Source organism: Tupaia chinensis, unplaced genomic scaffold (assembly GCF_000334495.1).
Source record: "Tupaia chinensis unplaced genomic scaffold, TupChi_1.0 Scaffold000216_1, whole genome shotgun sequence".
NCBI classification, from domain to species: domain Eukaryota; kingdom Metazoa; phylum Chordata; class Mammalia; order Scandentia; family Tupaiidae; genus Tupaia; species Tupaia belangeri.
In genome coordinates this window covers 356,643-375,235 of record NW_006159691.1, presented here as the reverse complement: position 1 = coordinate 375,235, position 18,593 = coordinate 356,643, and the positions used below count along the sequence as shown (strand labels likewise).

General features: G+C 52.5%; 1 long non-coding RNA gene across 1 annotated transcript in view; it reads left to right on the top strand.

The window, feature by feature from the left end:
- The first annotated feature begins 17,987 nt into the window (after window positions 1-17,987).
- LOC102483876 (uncharacterized) overlaps window positions 17,988-18,593 on the top strand; it is a 42,259-nt gene continuing 41,653 nt past the window's right edge. The window contains exon 1 of the long non-coding RNA XR_334411.1: window positions 17,988-18,033. This is a non-coding gene — a long non-coding RNA (uncharacterized LOC102483876). The remainder of the gene's footprint in view (window positions 18,034-18,593) is intronic.

Below are 18,593 nucleotides of genomic sequence, written 5' to 3'. Positions count from 1 at the left end.
AGGAATAAAATCCTGGGGAGGTCTGTCAGTTTTGAGAATTACTTATTTATTTATTTTACAAGAACAGGCACAGAAAGCAGGACAAAAATGCACCGTGGCTGGTAGGGTGAGCTACCTGGTGCTGTCCCGGGGCCTGCCTTGCCAAATCCTTGAACCACAGACATAGACCGTTCAAGACCTGATCCTCGAAATCAGTGTCCCTGCGGAGACCAGCCTGTGAAGGTCCTTTTAAGGTGATTTTGAAATGGTGGCTTTGGTTATAAAATAGTACCAGGACAACGACCCTGCTTCGGTTTAAACACGCGTCCCTGAATGAACACGTGCCCATACACGCGTGCACGCACACACACTCTCTCCTAGAGAGAAACAGCGCCAGTGGTTAAACACTCTATTTCTGGATTACAGAGCTGGAGTCATTTTTATTTTCTTTCTGCATGCTTTCTCCGCTTTTCCCCCAAATCTCCATCGGGACACACAGCATAGGCTGTGGGCGTCCGGCTCAAGGAAGGCAGCTCCACTCTTTGACCTTGGAGTCACTTGATCTCCTTATCTGTAAAATGGGGATAACACCAGTCCCTTCTCAGAGGTTTGCCCTGGGAACTGTACGAGGTAACGTGTAAACCACGGCATCTGGAACTCTAAAGTGCCAGCTAGTGTGATCGCACGAGTGTTTGTGACTCGTGAGGACGCGACATTGTTTTAGAAAATCACAACGCTGGCAACGTCTCTCTCACTCCTTGGTGTGGAGGAGGCCTTGGAGGACTGCATTACATGGAGAGGGCTCGGGGGCCTGAGGTCCAGCTCAGCCTCCTGACAAGGCCTGGATGACTCATCCTTCCCCAGTCTTCCGGCTCTCAAGGGGATGGTGGCAGGGAGTGGAGACGACGTCCCAGCCCTCTCAGCAGAGGGCCAAGAGGCTTGAAGGTGACGCAATAACTCTGGTCTTCAAGGAAGGCCTGGTCCTGACCAAGGCACAAGGACCTTTCCCAACCCACCCACCCTGTTTCCTGTTCCCACTTTCTCCCTGCACCCACTTCCTAAAGAACCCACTTTCCCCCCATGAGACACATGGAAACCACTGGAAGTTTCACCCAGGGGCCTGGGGCACCTTCCTCCCTCCAGCCTGGTAAACAGCTTCCCACCCTTGGGGCTCACACTGCCTGCTCAGCAGAGTCACCCAGCTTCCTGTTCTGTCGGTTCTTCCTCCTGGACTGAGAGGGTGGTCCTACCCCGCACCCCATCAGTACCCTGCACACTGCAGCGGGGCCAGGAAGTTGACTGCATAATGAACACTTTCCGAAAGGATAAAGGGACATGCATGGCGGAGGGGAGGCCAACACACTCAGGGCCAGGGAGGTCTATGTTGAACTTACTCTGAATAGCCCTGGGCCGAAGGCAGGCCCGCTCTCTCTCAGCCTCAGGTTCCTCTTCTGGGCAATGGGTATGACACACAGTCTGGCGTTTCAGACCAGAGGAGGACTCAGAGCACTCGGCATGCACGAGACACCATCCGTGATTCTGTCACCCTGAGGGTGACTGATAAACATGTAGACAGGCTCTAGGATTAGATCTCGGGATCCGGGTCTGCCGGGTCTTGCCCTGTTGGCACAGGTCCATAGGGTCACATGGATTCTCGTGTTGCACCCTACACAAAGGTGCCCAGCTGAAGGTGGGCACGGGCAGAAATACAGGCCACTTTCCCTTGCCAGCCATGTGTCCTGCTGACACTGGGGAAGGGGGCGCCCTTTTCTAATCCATTCAACCAGTAGGGTGGGGTGGGTACCAGGGCCTGCCTCCGATGTATACAAAGGTGCTCATAAGCTGTGTGTCCACCAGGGCCCAGGCCATGGGGCCATGAGAGGAAAGGCTATCCTGGGCCATGCTCTCTCAGCTCAAAGGATGACGCAAAGGTCCCCTCACACTGTTGGGTCCAGGGCAAGACGTCTTCCTACTTACTTAAATAGCTAGAAGTCATAAATCAGGCTATTAAATAAAATATGTCCTAGCCTTTCCTTCTGACAATCGTGCCTTCATAATGGCCTCCGAGGCGAGGACGCACCAATTTAGCATCCTCGGGTTTCGTGGCAGGCGGTGGGGTGAGGAGGGAGCCAGCCCTTGGCCCACCCTGCCTGTTCACCCTCTCCTCCCATCTCAAGGGGGCCCATTTTGCACGTCCGTGTACTGTTCTCGCTCCCACTAATGGTGTCTTTGGGGGTAACCGTCAGAACCCCAAGGATAGATGGCATCCATCTAAAGGGTGGACTCAGGGGAAGGGTCTGGACGATCCCCAGAGGCTGAGGCAGGGCCATCTGGGAGGGAGTTCCAGAGCCTGTCTGCCTGGACCATGGCCTAGGAAGAAGAGTGCAGGCGAACACACCCCCTTATCCTGCACCCCTCGCCCCTAGCAGGGACTTGGCTAGAGGAGGGTTGGAGAGCGGTCAGAAATGCTGGCAACCCCACATCAGGGCCCTCCTTGCCCAGGTCTGAAGGCAGGAAGGAGGCGGCATGAGATTCCACTAGCAGCCATGTCCACCATTTGCCACAGAGGACACGGGGAAACTCACATGAGCCTAACTCGGGGATTGCAGTCCAATTTTCACCAAACCCTTGCACAAGTAAACAGATTTGCCAGTCACCTGGAGGTGATGCGGTCGTGAGGCTTTTCTCACTTTCTTACCCAGCGAGGCCCAGACTGAGGAGTTCAGGTTCCCAGAGCAGGCTGAGGCATGTGTAGGCACTGTCTGACTTGGAGTCCTTTCCCGGGCCGGGGACACACACAGACCCTACTCCCATTCTTGGCCAGAGTTGGAGTCGACAACCCTTCAAGCCCAACTTTTAACTAAAAAGTAGTTTTCCTTTATTTTTTTATTTTAATTTTTTTTTTTTAAGACTTAGACATTCACCTCTGGAGAAAAATTATGGGTTTCAAGACTTCTTGACAAAGAGCTTCGTTCCAGAAATACAAAGCCGGCATTTTAAATTTGGTTCTTATTCACTGCTGGAAAGTATTAGAATGAAGATTACAAATTTAATAATGTAACACGGCAGGGTCTGGCCCAGCCTCATCTCCAGGAGAGTAATTTGTTCCTGCCTTCAATTCCCAGCTGCCCGCATCACCAGACCAGCCTGGTGGTGACACATCCCTGACTTTCTTGCCTCTTGCGTTCTGGCCCACGCAGCCAGCCTAGACACCAGAAGACCAACACCCTCTGGGGCTGAGGACTCAGTACGGGACAATCAGATCTGTCTTGGGAACTGCTCTAACCAAAGGAAGCATCCCTGCGACACTGGGTGAATTCTCCCACCTGCAGCCAGAGTGGTCCTTTAAGATTTGCAGGGCCAGCTGATGGCATAGTGATTACGTTGCTGGACTCCCACATGGCTGACCGCAGTTCGAGTCCCAGACCTGGTGGCTTGAAAATCACGCCAGGCCCAAGTGCGTACATGCCCAAGAGGAGAACAAAGAGGGGATTGTGGCGTGGCCATCCTCCCTGGGGGATGATTTCCCTCTCACTGTCTCTCTTTCTCTCTCTCTCCCCCTCTCTCCCTCCCTCCAGTGAGCATATGCACCCTAAGGCAAAAACTTCCTAAAAAAAAATTTGTAAACCCCAGATCTGAGTCTGTCACATCCCTGCTAAAACTCGAACTGAGGCTCTAACTGTCCCAAATTCAAGATCCTTGGCTTTACAGACCTAGTGTGATCCAGTCCTGTTACCTCACCAGCCACATGCTCATTTTCCTGGGCACAAAAGACTGTGTGTGTCCCTTTCCCACTGCAGCACCTTTGCACGGCTGCTAATTCTAACACGCTAATACTTACTGACCACTACCTATGCGTCAGATACTTTGCCACAGGTGTGGCAGGTACCCTCTCACTCCCAGCCTGGAAGGAAGGCCACAGAGCCAAGTGGTTAAGCTTGGACTCCAGAACTAGATGGGCTAGACGGCTCTGACCCTTACTGAAGGATCTTGGGTAGCTCGCTTAACCTTGCAGTGTCTCAGTTTCCTCATCTGTAAAACAGGGACAGTGAGAGAACCCACGCCGCAGAGTTAACAGAGGCCAAGTGTCAGACCACGTACTACATAAGTAGTTTTAATAATCTCATCGTCCTCTCTTACAGAGAAACAGAAACATCGTCAGGCGGTAAATAGTGTGGTTAAGATCACATGACTACCAGTGGGCATGTGGTCTGCAGACTCTGAAGTCCTCGGTTTTACATGACATGCCCATTGTAGAAAATATGGAAAATACAAACACCCACAAACAATTCTAAAAAAAACCCCACAATTCTGTCAGGCAGAAGCAATAATAGTTAATATTTTCATCCATGTGTTGTGTGTGAGAGAGAGAGTAAATGAGAGTCACGGACAGAGAAAACAGGATTCAACCCCCAGCCCCGTAATCATCTCCGGAGTCCCCGCTCTGGCACTGTTCCGCCATCCGTCCCACTCTCCTCTGCTCCTGTGTCCTCCCTGAGCCAACTCCACTCGCCCTTGGGCCTCAGCTTAGCCTCCTTGCCTGATGGAATCATTAGTTGTTCCTCTGTGTTGTCTCAGCTCCCACCTGACTGTCCACTCCGTGAGGCCCAAGTGGGCTTGTCGGAGATCACCAGATCAGGGCCTGGCCATCAGCAACCACTGGAAGAAAAGGAGAAACGGGGCGGGGAGGAAAGAGAGGTTTGGGCTCTGCCTCTCCCAAATCAGGGCTTCCCAGGAGTGCTGCAGACAGGACCCAGTCAGCAGTCCTGATCTGATGGGGTTCGCGGTGCGGCATGGAAGAGCGACAGCAGCCAGACTGCAAGCACTGGAGAGAGGAAAAATCAAAGCACCATGGGCCCAGGAGGAATAACTGTCTCCACCAGGGAGAAGACAAGTGTGCATCCTGGAGGAGGTGGCACTGGAGCCCTGGCGAAGGAGGACTCCAACAGAGGCATGGGGGTAGAAAACTGGCAGAAGGTCGCCAAGTATGGGGAAGCCCATTTCTACCTGGAAGTAACAAATGGTAGCAAAGGCTAGAAATAGGAAGTAATCTGGCCCTACCCAAAACATGATCTGGCCATGCTGCCACCTTCTCCCCAGTATGCTCTCCCAGCCGTCAGACAAGCCATGTGTCAGTCCCCTGGCCCCCAGTCCTGGCACCTGCGGCAGGCTGGAGAGGACAGGCAATGACCCAGCAGCCCTCGACCTCATTCCTGGGTAGGATAACTGGGGTGTATGACCTACCCCAGGGCTCCACAACTATGGCCTATGGGCTCAATCCATCTTGCTGCCTGTCTTTGTAAATAAAGTTTTATTAGATAGAACACAGCCTGACCCATTCCCGCACAACAGTCTGCAGCTGCTTTCTCACTATAACCACATGGCCGAGCAGTTGCAATGGGGACCGCGTGGCCTGCAAAGCCTGAAGTACCTACTGCCTGGCCCTTCATAGAAGTTTGACCAGTCTGTTCTACACCGTCTCCCAGAAGTCCCTAGCAGGGGCTCTCACTCAGGGATAACCTGCCTGATAAGTTTCCTGGTTGCTTTCCCTGCCTCACTCTCTCACTCCCCCCGGGTCTCACTGATGGCCTTCGTGAACCATGAACCATCCACTCCACTGTTTTCACATAAAACGGCAGTTGCACGTGTTCCCACCTAGTACTTACACTGGAATCTCTGTTTCAGGGCCTGCTTCCAGAGAACCCAAACTAGAACAGCGAGACATGAGTCATGGTGTCCATTTTACGGTAGAGCCCCACCTCGACACTGCTCTTCACACACACTGCCCCTCACCCAAGGTAGATGCCAGCTTCAGTTCGGGACCCCCCCACCCACCCTGTCAGTCTTGCTACATATCAGTGTCATTGAACCCCTGCAGGTCACCTGCTGCTCATAGCATGGACTTGTTCATCCAGTGAGAAAACCAAGGTTCAAAGAGGAGAATGACTGGCCCTGGGTTACTCAGCTGGCAAATTGGCAGAAATGGCATCTCAAATCCAATTTTTTTATGACAAATGCAAGGTTCATTCCATGACAAATCAGTGGCCCTTTAAGCCTTCACCTCGGGCAGCCTGCTGAGGCTCCTGCCCGTTTCGGGATACAGGGCCAATTTTCCATGAGGATCAGGTGAGATCAAACAGATAAAAGTGCTCTCAGACACAAAGGCCCTTAGGTGTCTTCATCTCATGGTGACGGTTCATGGGAAGCGCGGAGAATGAAAAGTCCCCCTCGCACGTCTGCAAGGTGCGGAGTAGAAACGACAGCCACCCTTCCTTCAAAGAGATGCTTGGAAAGATGCTCTTTCGAAGCTCCACATATGCATACAGAAGGGGATTTCAAAACATTCACGAAGAAATGGAATCACAGTTTAAGTCGATTTTGCTGCGAAACATTTTTTGAAATCCATCCATCCTTGTTTCATAATACACACTCTCCATGAACTCTTTGAAGACCTCTCGAATATTCATGAACAGTATTCAGTGCACTTCAGCATGTTGGAAAAACCACAGGTATTGGAGTCAGGCTTGGGCCTGAAGCCCTGCCCATCCCTCACTAGTCAGGAGTCCACCTGGAGCCTCGATCCCGCCTGATGGGACGGTCGTGCCCACCCTGTGGGACTGTGAGAGGGTGACCTGTGGTGAGGGGCGAGCATTGCTCAGCAGAGCCCAGTATGCCCACTCTCCTCGCTGAGGCCTTAGGTTCCCAGACACAGGGTGGCTGGACCCAGTTGGTGCCCCAGCCAGGTCTCCTTTACCAAGCAGGTCACCATCCCTCAGCTGCTGCGGGCACCTCTGGCACTTGCCTTTGGAGACCCTGTCCAATCTGGGAACCTGACAGGGGCCCTGCAGCAGGCTGGCCAGCTCCGTGACGCCAGTCACTCTGCAGAGCTCCCGGGTCCAGCTGAGGCTGGGCTGCAGCTGGAGGCCTAGGCTGGCGGGTCCTCTTCCTGCGCGTCCCACATGCATCTCACTCTCCTGAAACTTCACCTGAAGAGCTCACCCACATCTACCACTTGCACAAAATCCCTGTGTCCAGTTAAGCCAATGGAGGTAGGAGGGTAGCATTCTCCTCCCTTCCGTACCCTTTCAGTGTGAAACCTCAGCAGGGAGGGCCCAGGAAGGATACACATGTTAGATTCTTCCTTGATATAGGCACCCACCTGAGTCCCCTCAGGGCCAGGCTGTCCAGTATGGGGGTCCCTCTGCCTGGACTCAGTATGCCCAACAGAAGCTGGGCAGAAGTGGCAGTGTCCTGGGGTCAGACCACTCTTGGGACTGGGGGTGGGCCCCGAGGGTCCTGGTCCAGCCTTGGTGTTACAAAGACATTTCTCCAGACCTTTGCTGAGGAGCTAATGAACTTCCATATGTGTGACAATTCTGCACCCACTGCCAGGGTGACTCCAGGTGGCATCACCAGGGGCACCAAGTGCTGGAGATGCAGAGTGCAGACCTGAAGCCTCACACACTGGCCAGGGTCCTTGCTGGTCACTTGGGGCACCTGGCAGGAGGCCCTGAGCTTTGCCATAGCTCTGCTGTGAGGCTTTGGGCAAAGTGAGACTCCTCTCTGGGCCTCAACTGAGACAGCGAAGTAGATGACTTCAGAGAGACTTCCACCTCGAAGGCTCTAAAACAATAATTGCTAACACTCATAATGCACTTTATCACAGACCAGGCTCTTAGCAGAACACTCTACAAATATTTACTCATTTAATCCTCATGACACCTTTGGCACAGGAAGGGGCCATGATAAGGCTAATGAACAGATGGGGAAACAGGCTCAGAGAGGCTAAGGAACTCGCTCATGGCCCCACAGCCCATCGGCAGCACAGCTAGAATTCCACCAGGCCCTCTGTATCATTCCACCATGGTTACTGCCTGGTACAATCTGGCTTCTCAGGACCCTCCTAGCACCTGGCACAGGGCTGGCACCACCAGTGTTTAATAAGAATCTGATAACAGGAATAAAAGAAAAACTGGCAGCCTGACACTGTGAGGGTGGTTTCTGGAGGGGGATGGGGTAGCTGAGGTGGGAGGGAGACTGACGTTTCCTGGATGTCCTCTGGCGCTGTTTGCTTTTTTACCACGTGCATATGTTATGTCAGTAACAGCAGAAAGGGCGGTGCGAGCTGATGACGGCACTGTACTGGGGAGGGGACGGGGGATCAGAAGCCAGGGGTGTCGGGGCACTGCTCAGGGGGTATTTTTCATACATGGCAACTATTACTGCATTTACATTTATTATGTAATCCAAAAACAAAAAAATACTATTTGGGGGCCAGCAGGTGGCATGGTGGTTAAGGTGCTGGACTCCCACATGGCCGACCATGGTTTGAGTCCCAGACTCGGCAGCTTGAAAACCACACCAGATATGTGTGTGTACCCAAAATCTCGAGAAGAGAATGGAGGATAAGGGGTTGTGGCATGGCTATCCCCCCTCAGGAGTGATTTCTCACTGTCACTCACTCTGTCTCTCTCCAGTGAACACACATGCCCTATGGCAAAAACCTAAAAAAAAAAAAAAAAAGATATTTTAAAAATGATTCAATGACTAATCAATCAAAGATCAACTAGAGAAAAACTCTGGACATGAAATTGTATGAGGGGCTTTCAAAAAGTTCATAGAAATGCATATTAATCCATGTATGATAAAGGATGCACAGATGGTTAAAATATATACATCAAAATAAATCCATACTTTGGAACCAGCAGTTAGCGTAATGGCTATGTCGCTGGACTCCCACGTAGTCGACCGCGGTTCGCGGTCAAAATCACCCCTGGGGAGTGATTTCTCACTTTCTGTCTCTATGTCTCTCTCTGTCTGTCTGGCGAGCGCACGTGCCCTATAGCAAAAACCTCTCAAAAAAAAAAAAAATCCATACTTTAATCCTATTTTCCATGAACTTTTTGAAGTCTGTGTATATAGAGCCTACAGAAGAGTTGAAGAGACTCAAAGGAGGAGAAGGGCAGCCCAGACAAGCCCTCTCCTTCTCGGGGAGGCTGCATTTGCACTAAATAAAGCCTTCTAGACTCCCACCCTGCAGGTAGGGAGATTGAGACAGAGGGACGTGGCCAAGGACAGAGATTGAGCTGCTGAGTGGAGTCTTCCCTCCTGACTCCTCACGTAGCCCGTCAGGCTCCCCTGGACAGAATACGCACCACACATCCAGACCTAAGCCAGGAGCCCAACCCCAGCAGTGCACTCCGCCCCCATCCTGGCCTTCCTCCACCCAGGTGTGCTCGGCACCCCATTTCCAGGGAGTCTACGATTACAAGAAGGGCAGCAGCTCCCACGGTGTGGACCCCTCTCTGGATGGTACATGCATTTTCTTCGGTTCTCACAAAGTACCTCACTGCATTTTGCAAAGGACAAGGCGGAGGCCCAGATCAATGACATCCCATAGTCGAGACGCACGGCTCGAAAACGGCAGAGATGCAAACCCAGGTCTTGGGTCTTCCAACAGCTATGGGCTTTTTTTTGTTTGTGTGTTTTGTTTTTGCTACCCCAAGCAACCCCTCTCGGTGGTCACTCCCCATCAGCTTGTGACAAAGGCCACCTGGAAACTCAGTTTCAGTTTAATGGGCCAGGGTGAGAATCTCCTCCCATTGTTAAGCTTCCAATCTGAGCTAGATCCTGACCTTCCCTAGAAAACTGCCAGTGACCCCTTTCTTAGAAACATCTACATAAGCCAACCTGGTCAACTCCCCTAGTAGCAGTTCCAAACATCCTGCCCCTCTACTGTGATAACTCCTTTGATTCACTCTTCCCAGCACAGGCTTGTCCTCAGATGAACCTCCTGGTTTTCACACCTAGTCCTGCCTTTTCCCAATGCGGGAAACGGGCGGCATCCTGCTCCCTCTGCTAAGAGGTGCTAGACCTGAGCCCTCAGAATTCCCAGAGCTGCCTGAACCCAACATCTCATGGAAGGATATTATAGCCTGATGCGTTATTCATGTAGACTCATCTATCATTTATACAATGACTTCCTCAAGGATTTATGGGATCCTGCTCTTGCAACCCGGTACAAAGCAAGCAGCAGCTGAGACTCATTTGGATCCGAGACCATGTGACAGAACAGGAGAGCCTGAGATTATAACTATACCCGGGACTGTATGTGATACCCAAGGTCCCCGCATCTAAGACATAGGGACCAGGAGACATCCCATGCTGAAAAGACCCCCCTCCCCCTTCATTCCTCTCCATTCTTTTTCTCTAATCCAGTGGTTCTCAAGGTAGGGTCCCTGGATCAGCAGACTTAGTATCATCTGGGAATTTGTTAGAAATGAGATTCCTGGGGCCAGCAGGTGGCATAGTGGTTAGGGATGCTGGACTCCCCCTCATGGCTGATCGCAGTTCAAGTCCCAGACCTGGTGGCTTACTTTCTCACTTTCTCACTTTCTCTCTCTCTCTCTCTCTCTCTGTGTGTGTGTGTGTGTCCCTCTTTGGTCAAATTAAAAGCAAATAAATAAATAAATAAATAAACTCTTAAAAAAAAAAAAATTGAGATTCCTAAGTTCCACCCCAAACTGAGTGAAAAACTCTAGGTAGGGCCTGGAAATCTGTCTTTTAACAGACCTTCTTGAAGAGGCTGTGGCTCCCTCACATAAGCAGCCCTGTTCTGACCCATTAAAATTTCCAATAATGGAACCATCAGTTGGTGTAATGGCCACATCGCTGGACTCGAACTGAGGTTCGAGTTCTGGACCCAGTGGCTTAAACTCACGCCAGGCGTTTGTGCGTGAGTGCCCAAGATCCCAAGAGGAGAATGGAGAAGGGATTGTGGTCTGGCCATCCCCCCTGGGGGGTGATTTCTCGCTTTCTCTCTCTCTCTCTGTCTTTCTGGTGAGCACACGTGCCCTGTAGCAAAAACCTCTCAAAAAAAAAAATTTCCAATAACAACCAGAACAACTGCAGCAGCTACCACTGACTGAGCACCTACTATGTGCCAGGCCTTGAACACACTATCTCATTAGTCTTCATAACTAGAAACCTCGCTTCCACACGTCTGGTTCGGGATTAGGTGCGTTGTGTGCATTGTGCCATTTACTCCTCACAATAACCCTGTGAAGTAGTTACAAGTATCATGCTCCATTTTTCAGAAGAAGGAATTGAACCCCAGAGTGTTGCAGGAACTTGTCCAAAGTCACGCAATTTGGAAGTAGCCGAGGCGGAATGAAAATTCAGGCCCCCACCACGTTCTCTGTCCCACCATGGAAGCTTCTAGAGGTCTGTCACTGCCTGAGGAGCTGCAAAGCTGGGTCAGCCGAATGATAAGAGGGGAGGGGCAGCAGGGTGGGCAGAACCAGCTCTGCCCGCACTGCACAGCCCCTTCCAGCCACAGTGTAAAAGGAAGCCACGCAATGCATTTAAAGGCACAGCCATCTGTGCCGAAAGAACGAAAAAGACAGGGATTCAGGAGGCATGCGCTCTCGGCCTATCTCTGACTTTGCCAGGCTGGGGCCTTTTTTTCTTTCCCTCTCTGCACCTCGGTCTCGTCACTAGGTACTCCTTCATCTCGTCTCCGGGACCGAGATGATCTGCCCACTGCTTACCGCTCTGACCTTGTCTCCCCTACCCCCTCCAACCATGCAGGTCTGCTTCCTGTTCCTAAAACCCAAACCCACACTGACTGCAAGGCTCTGCACAGCTGCCCCCAGCCTGGAACTGTCTCTTCCCTCGTACGCCCATTGCTGCCCTTTGTCATTTAGGCTTCTGCTAGAATGTCACCTCCTTAGTGACCCTTCCCTGACTACCTGACTGAATGTAATCTCCCGTCACCATCTTATTTTCATGTTATTTAACATCATTTGACATTATTTATTTGTCATGGTTACCTGTTCATCATCTGTCTCCCCTATCCCCGAACATAACTCCACGAGAGCAGAAAGAAACCTATCAGACCTGTTCCCCAACATGCACCTAGAATGTTCTTTAGCGCTGAGCAGCTGAGTATTAGTTGGATGAATAAATTCTAGAGAACACCTGGACTCAGAGACTGGTGCTCCGGATCCTTAATAAGCAGCTTTGCCAAGTCACTTGCTTCTTGGAGCCTCTGCTTCCCTCCTTGCCTAATGAGGGGAGTGGACTCAATGCTCTCCAAGGAGCCTTCCAAGACTGGCACTTTTGAAAAGCCGGGCCTGGAACCAGCCCAAGTCCAGGGCTATGGTCCATCCATCGGAGGCAGCTGGCCAGGGTCCCAGCAGCAGCTGCCCTCTCCCCACCCCCACTCGTGTCCCTGCCCAGCCACACAGTCATCCCACTCCCCGTCGCAGAAACTGTTAATGAAGTGCGCACTGCTAAATGCAGTTACAATTACGGGGGCTAAGAATAAGGCGCTGACATCAGCCTCGTCAGTTTCCGAGTGAATCAGAAGGGGAGGGGGGAGGAAGGAGAAAATGGGAGGGGGGAAGGCGCTCTGGAGCTGTCAAGTGGAAATAGCACAGCGTTAAATATAATCCAGTCCTGGCCTACATCGGTCTGGAGAGGCAGGTGATGGCTCGGCCCTGTCGGGGCAGACAACTGGATCTTCAAGGAGGCCAGGCAGTGGCAGAAGCTGCTGAGAGACTGATGGGATCGTCCAGGAACTGCTGGCCAGGAAGACACTCCAGCAGGCTGGGATGGCTTACAGTGGGATGGTGGGCCAGGCAGGACACATCTGAATCTGAACAGTCCTCCACAGCTCACAAAGCCCCTTCCCATCTGGGACTTCATTTCATACCGAGGCAGAAAATGACTTTAGAGTCAGACACATGCAACCTGAGAAAGTCGCTAACCTGCTCCAAGCTGCCTGGCTTTTCTCACCTGCAAAATAGGTCCACGTGTAGCAGAGCAGGCTGCCGCAGAACTTGGTGAGACTGTGGAAACATGGGGCACAGCCAGTAACCATGTCATTTCAGTTTTCTCTTTGTCTGAGAGATGCCCAGACGAAGATAAATTAGCCTTTTTATTCCAGATGGGGCTCAGGAAGGTTAAGGGACTTTCTTGAGGCCACAGATCCTGAGTGGAGTCAAACCCAAGCCCGGTTATCTTTCCATCACAGTAACACAATAGCACTGACGTGAAGCCCAGTGAGGGTCAGGACGGCTAAGAGTGGGGACTTGCTGCATCCTTCTCTGAAAGCAGTGCCTTTCTACCGAATGGTAAAAGATCCACTGAGGTGGTGGTTGTTAGGGTCACAGTGAAAAGCCATAGGGCAGGCAAAGCCGAAGAAAGACCCCGAGACAGGAGAGAGGGTCAGCTGGGGTAAGGGCCTCCTCACATTCTCGCTTCCTCTGCACCTGTGCCCCGCCCCTCACTCAGCCTTCAGTTGGAACTGGCTCTGCCTCTGGCCTGAAGGAGCAGGGAGGGAGGCTGAGCTTCATCCTCACAGGATGACAAGGCGGGTGGACCCCTTCTTCCCTCTCCCATCAAACAGAAGGAGGGCCTCTGCAGATGCAAAGCAAGACAGCTGGGGTCCAGTCTGGGAGTTTGTGGATAGGAAAGGTGGTGCCCAAGGGAGAGAGAAGTGGAGAGAGAGCTCTACTCACTCAGCAGATTTAAAAACCAATGATCACGTCATGGGGAGGGGATAAATCCCCTTGCACCTAATTTTTCTGAGCTAATTCTTTCAGAATAACTTGATTAAAATAAAGTGGTTTAGGGCTGCCCTCTCGTCCCACCCCTCAATTTGAATGAGGGGAATAACTGGTTCAATTCTCTCCAGTTTTCTAAATCTGAAAGAGTTCTGTCCAGCTCCCAAAGCATAACGATTTGAGCACTTGGTCATAAAATGGGGAGGGGAGTCAGGAAGGGGGAGATAGGAAGTGGCCTGCCCTGGGGGTTAGGGTGGGAGAAGAGGCTTCAAAAACTAGACCTCGTCCTTGAAGGTTAGTCTAAGGCCTCCCCCCTCATCCCTCCAGCCCAGTCCCCTTCTGGGGCTGAAGGACTATGTTTTCACCATCTGGGGAGCGGGGAGGGCTTCAGCAAGCCATTTCCTTTCCCAGAAAAAGCTCAGGTCAAATTTCAAGGACAAAAGTTAGCACTTGGTGGGGGGAGGGGGGGACAAAAACAAACAAACAAAAAATAATGTGCTAAGTGGAGTGAATTTGGGAGGGCAGAGGAGAATTCTAGAGAGGTCAGGCCAGGTGCCGGAGGGTAGGGACAGGAATTGGACCGCTGACTCCCACTGCCAGGACCTGCCTGCCAGGATATGGATCCCCACCCTACAAGCAGAGTACTCAGACAACCCTGTACATTTTCCCTCTGTCCAAAAGTGGGGGTGGTGTGGTACTATTTTGTGGGCCCCATCCACCATGCCCCCCCACACACCAGATTTGGTCTGAGCGGAAGAGGGCGGTGCCATGGAGCGCTTTCCAGCCTAGCGATGTGGCCCAAACCGCTAGGAGAGGGACGGTAGCCGGCTGGTGTTGCCATGGCAACTTCCTCCCTGCGCTGGATCGAAGCATCCATCCTATGGGCAAATCAGAGCTGGCTGCTCCAGCTCCTCCGCCCGCTCCTAGGCAGGCGGAGGAGAACTGGACGCCAAAACCACTTGGTCAGGCTCAGAGACTGGACCCTCGATTCCTGACCCCCAATGTCACAGGCCCCTTCGGCACCTGCTGCAAACTGGAGACCCCTCTGCTCCCCAGCTCTGCCCCAAGACAGAGTGTAGATGTAGTGCGAATGAACTGATCAGGAATAGCAGGGACACGGGCAGCCAAATGCTCCTCACCCTCTTGTTTGGCATGCAAGTTCCCCAAGTCCCCATCTTGAAACCATTTCAAAGAGGGAGGGCCCAGCTCTACCTTAATAACTATAACAATGCAGTAAAATTAACCTATTAAAATGATAAAAAGCTACCGTTGTGAGGAATTGGGCTTCTCTCATTCACTAAGCACACAGATTCTTTTTTACAGCCGGGCTCTAAAACAACTCTTACTTGGAAATAAGATTGACAGCAGCTAACGTATGAGGGCCTGCCTCTTGCACGAAGCCCCCTGCGTGGCATCAATGGCACAATCATTAAAAGCACGGATGCTTGAGTCAGACTACCCAAGTTCACGTTCGCGCTCCCTCACTTTCTGGCTGAGTGACCTTGAAGGAATTACTCTGTGCCTCATTTTTCTCATCTGAAAGTAGGGATGTTAACAAGATGTTAATTTTATAGGGCTGCTATGAGGAGCCAATTAAGATAATACATTTAACGTGCCTAGGAAGATGTTTAGCACGCGCTAATCATTTTTAAAATGCTGTCTGTGTGGGGTCCGTGCGATCAATTTCTTCTTTGTACGGATGAGAAAACTGAGGCCACACATTCAACTCCTCCCCACCAAACCTCTCCCATCACAAGCCCACTGCCAGCAAGGCTGAACAACAAACACACAAATAGAAAAGTGCCCCCGAGTGGGCATGTCTTCTCCCAAGGATGTCCCAGCATCCCTGGAAAAAGGGGCAAAAAAAAGCATCTTAAGAATGAGCTCAGAGGGCATGAGGGAAGATGCCCCTCGAGAAGAGTTTGAGGACCCTCCCTGCAATGATCTGCACCCTGGGCCTGAGGGTGGCCAGAAAGGGATGGGAGGAGGGGCAGCTTCCTTGGCTCACCCCAACATCCCATGCTCCTAAACCCAAAGCAGGAACTGCTCTGACCCAGTTAAGGCTAATGAAAAAAGGAAGGGGTGTTGCGGGGGGTCTCCTTCTCACACCATTTCTTGGGAAACTAGCTCAAAGTGGCATGTAAACCCCGATGACGGCTCTGGTTCCATCTGGTTAATGAAAAAAATGCATTCGGCATGGTTGGAAGCAGCAAGGGAGGGGAGGCTCCTCGGTGAGCCAGGGACCTGTCAGCGACACCTTTGTGAGATGGAGCCATCAGAGGCAGAAGCCACAAAGAGGGCCAGGGGAGGAGGGAGGCGAGGCTGGTGGCGCCTCCCCTGAGCTGACCACCTCCTACCCATGAGTCTCTGTCCGGTACCTGAGCCACGACTCCTCCTGCCTTTAGAAAGGAGTTCAGGGCAATGCCGTTCTACAAGATTAAATCCAAAAGCCTCCTTTTAGGAGAAAATTAATGACTTTGAGAAGAACAAGAAAAATTAAGCACCGAGACACGTTCCCTACTTCCGACTTTCACCAGGCACTCATTACTCTTCCAGAAATGAGAGCTGACTTTCTCTCTCCCCCTCCCAAACTCAAAGCATCCCTCAAAGAGCAGGCTGTGGCCACAGGACACACAAAGCCAACTCTGGGCTGCCAGCCGCTCTCCGAGGCCTCCTCGCCTGGGAACCATTTTCTGTACTGTGAAATCTGGCTTTTTAAAAACTTCTCTGTCAGAAGGAGGGCTACTAGTTTACTGAGAAGAGGACTGGGGTCCTGATTTTAGTCTTGGCTCTGTGCCTGCCTCACTGGGTGACCTTGGGTTACACACACATACACCACTAGGGCTTTAGTCACTCACACATATACAGACACATACACGCACATACCACACACCCCCATCCATCTGGGGCAACAAGGGTCGGATGAGATGATTTCTACATCTCTTCCAAGTGAAACCCTGAAGACTTTGGGGAAAAAAATCAGGTGAACCTTTCCGTATGTCACTAACATGAAGTCATGCGTTCTCCAGTAGAATCGGTGCAAGGCACCCGCAGCCTGCAATAACAACCAGGGTGTCTGACCCACGACCTGAGTATGACTTCGGAGGAAAACTAAACCTCTCTGCTTCCGACATAGCCCGATGAACTTCAGGGGGGACCGAGCCCCCTCAGCCCTCCCTTCCAAGTGAGGACTGGACCCAGCACCCTTGCTGCAACTGCTCCCTCCCCCGGACCCCCAGATCCCAGGGCAACCTGACTGTGCTCCAGTGGAGGTCACTGTTGGGGGGCACACCCCATTTCCTCCTCTCCTCGCCTAGCCCAGGTTAATAACACTATCTTTCAGGAGGAAGTTAAGCCTGTGAGCCTCAGTTACTTGGTTCTGTAAAATGGCTCTGCCGTAACCAACTCTACCTCCACCTCACACTTCGGGTCAACAAGACAGGCCTATCAGGGGTCTGAATCACTCACCCCCATCCCCTCCTGGGCCCACAAACTCGTCTGGAGAGCCTTCTCTGCTCTTCCTCATCTGCTTCTTTCTGGAGCAAGACCATGTGAGACCCACCACTCCCTCCCATAACGGAGCCTACATTACTGCAGGGGTGGCCAGACAAGGGTCCCCACAGGCAGCGAATCTAAATCTGGGCCCATGAACGCCCTAAATCTGTAAGCTAAATTTTGTGGATGCAGCAGAGCAGCTTTCTTTTTTTTTTTTTTTTTTTTTTTTTTTTTTTTTTTTTTTTTTTTTTTTTTTTTTTTTTTTTTTTTTTTTTTTTTTTTTTTTTTTTTGAGAGTCCATATTTTCATCAGTCTTGAAATTGTCCATTTTGCCCCTCCCCATCACATACGCCCCTCTCCGGGTTTTCCCTCATTGAATTCAAAGACTCTGGTTTATTCAGCTCACAGAACACTGTTTACTCGGCTCTCACACCACATGGAACCTTGTGTATGGGGCACCGTCATCCCCACTTCACAGATGAGGAAACCCAGGCTCAGGGTGACAGGACTTGCCCAAGGTCACGGCTAGTGAGTAGAGAATGAAGACCGGAACCTGGCTCTGACTCCCAAGCTGGCGGTCTTTGGGCAACTCTCACCCCAGTCTTCTGGCTACCCCCACCTGTTGGTGGATTCGCTACCTCACCCCAGAACCAGACCCGGAGCTCTTCGGTTCCCTCTGCCGGGTCCCAGAGCCCCAAAGAGCAGGTTTCCCTACCCCTCCCCGCCCCTCTGGCTCTGGTTGCAACTGCGCGCAGGCCTGGGAGCTGGGGCTCTGGTTGCAACGGCGCGCAGGCCTGGGAGCTGGCGGTCCAGCGGCTGGCTGGAGGCCGAGTTCAGCCCACCCAGAAGGGCCACTTCAGGGACAAGAGCACCCGAGGTCAGGGGCACACAGGGGCGTGCGCAAGTGTAAAGTTGGCGCCGCCCTACACCTCCCTCCAGGGAGAGCGGGGAGGAAGGCGAGCGAAGGCCGTCACCTGGCGGGCTCCAGTCGGTAAGAACCGGAGTCTGGAGCCCCAGCCTGTGGGGGAAGGGGAGGAGAGACAAACGGGGGCGCTCAAGGCCTTGGGCGCCGGGCGGGGATTTTGGGCAGGGAGACTGGTTGCAGCCAAGACAAAGATGGAGTGGTAAGGTCTGCGCGCCACCTCCAACGGCGGGGGGCGCGCCGGAGCCCTAGGGGTGAGGTCGCCAAAATCCTGGTGTGAAGAGTGGCCACACACCGGAGACTCGCGCCGGGTGGCGGTCGGACCCGGGGACAAGACAGGAGGCATCTAGTATGCGCAGGTGAGTGGGGAGGGCTGGGTCCGGGCGACCCAAGGACCCACCTGCGGAAAAGCGACGGATGCAGACATCCAGGGCAGCTTGGGGTAAGGACAGGAAAGAGCGCATCCTAAGGACCCTGGGGCCCCGCGGGTGCGGAAGGAGACCCTAGGGACGCCTCCCCGAGCGGCCTCGGGGGTGGGAGGAGAGCGTGGCCAGCTCTAAGGGCGCACCGGTCGGAGAGCGGGCCCGCGGCTCCGGATCCCGGGACGCCGGCCGGGGGGGGGGGGGAGC